Source organism: Penaeus japonicus, unplaced genomic scaffold (genome assembly GCF_977035675.1).
Source record: "Penaeus japonicus unplaced genomic scaffold, GWHDUDI00000001_assembly GWHDUDI00000016, whole genome shotgun sequence".
NCBI lineage: Eukaryota > Metazoa > Arthropoda > Malacostraca > Decapoda > Penaeidae > Penaeus > Penaeus japonicus.
In genome coordinates, this window is record NW_028234418.1 from 18,648,144 (window position 1) to 18,650,643 (window position 2,500).

Genomic DNA, 2,500 nt, shown 5'->3' on the forward strand with positions numbered 1-2,500 from the left:
TATATATATATATATAAATAAATATTATATTATATATATATATATATATATATATATATATGAATTGAGATCATTTGTTGTGGACAAATGGATAAAAGGGGTATAAATGATTCTGAATTTTTACACAACACAAGAGATGTAATTTACGCGTTTTCTGGTGTACCCGTCTTCAAAACTCTACATGCTACATCATGTTAACATGAAACATATATTATATTAGTCAAGAGTGATTGACCCAGCTGATTTCCGTGACTTCTCGCTCGTTAGTCCGCATTGTATGATTGACGTTGCGCGACCGTCGATAATTTGAAGCGACTGACGCTGTATTCATGTTCTCCCTCCGTCGCGATGTAATGCAGCTTCATCATTTTTTCTTTAATGATTCTAATCCTTATGATCACTTTTGGACGTTTCCCAGTCGGTAGTGTCCGCTTCATCTACGTATACCTCATGGGTTGGATCTCTCTCTCTCCTCTCTCTCTCTATCGATGCTCTCTCTCTCTCTAGACTTCTCTCTTTTCCTCATTTCTCTCTCTCTCTCTCTCTCTCTCTCTCTCTCTCTCTCTCTCTCTCTCTCTCTCTCTCTCTCTCTCTCTCTCTCTCTCTCTGTGTGTGTGTGTGTGCGTATCTATATATATATGTGTGTGTGTGTGTGTCGCTCTCTGTCTCTGTCTATGACTGTAAATATATATATATATATTATATTAATATATAATATATAGTAATATATTTCATATATAATATTTATTTATTTATATATATGTAGGATGTGGCGTGTGTCGTGTGTTTATATATATATATATATATATATATATATATATATATATATATGTATGTATAGATATATTTATACATATATATATTTATATTTATACATATATGTATATATGTATATATATATGGATCACTTTGGCACGTTTCCAGTCCGGTAGATGTCCCGCTTCATCTACGTATACCACCATGGCGTTGGATCTCTCTCTCTCTCTCTCTCTCTCTCTCTCTCTCTCTCTCTCTCTCTCTCTCTCTCTCTCTCTCTCTCTCTCTCTCTCTCTCTATTATATTATATATTTATATATATATTATATAATATTATATATTTATATATAATATGTGTTGTGTGTGTGTGTGTGTGTGTATCTATATTATACTATTGGATGTTTTGTTGCCTTGCTTTCGTCTCTGTCTCTGTCTTTGGGAATGTAAATATATATATATATATAAATGATATATTTATATATAATATATATTATTTTTATTTAGTATAATATATATATAATATGTATATATTATGTGTGTGTTGTGTGTGTGTTGTGGGTGTGTGTGTGGGTGTTGCGTGGTGTGTGGGTTTAGATTTATTTATATATATATATATATATATTATATTTATATATATATATATAATGGTATATATAATATGTAGGTGTGCGTGCTTGTGGTGGGTTTATATCTAATATATATATATTATATATTTATATTTTAAGAGTATATATATATATATATATATATGTATTTATATATTTATTACATATTTATTTTGATATTATACATATAATGTATATCTGTATATATATATATATACATATATATATATTTATGCTATGTATTGGTATATATATATATATATATATATATATATATATATACTATATATATATATAGATATATATTTCTCACTCTCACACACGCGCGCACGCGCCGCACAGACACACACGCACTCTTATATACATATATATATTAGATATATATATTATATATATATTATATTTTAAATATATTTATGTATATATATATTTATATATATATTATATATATATATATATAATAAATATAATTATATATATATTTGGTATCTTTGTATGTTATACGCCTAACACACGACACACACAATACACATATATATATATATATATATAGAGTATATATATAAATATATAGAGATTTATAAAGAGATGAGAGTGAGAGAGAGAGAGGTAATACGATATATATATGGAGAGAGAAGCGAGTATATATATATAGTAATATATTTATATATAGTATATAATATAAAGAGAGAGATATATATATATATACATATATTATGCACATTATATATGTACATATATATATATATTCTGAGAAGATAATAAGAATAAGAGAGAGATAGAGTGAGTATATATATATATATATCTATATTAGATAATATATAGAAAAGAACGAGATATTCATATATATATTCATGTATGTATGTATACACGCGAGAAAGACTCCTGTATGTTGTAGAAGTGAATGAGAGCTAAATAGAGCGTGTGTAAATGCATATTCGTATATAAATATTATATATTATATATATCTATCTATATTTATATTACCCACCAAAACAAATCAACCCTATACCAAATCACCACCCAATACCCTACCCACCCCTCCCCCTTATATATATATTAAGAGTAAAGATAAGAACGAGAGATATATATATATATATATTATACCATACTATATTATATACATATATGCATACAGA

At 26.8% G+C, this 2,500-nt stretch overlaps 1 protein-coding gene across 1 annotated transcript in view; it reads left to right on the forward strand.

The window, feature by feature from the left end:
- Positions 1-2,500, forward strand: part of LOC122267700 (uncharacterized) — a gene marked incomplete at its 3' end in the record, with an annotated part of 292,950 nt that overhangs the window by 160,410 nt on the left and 130,040 nt on the right.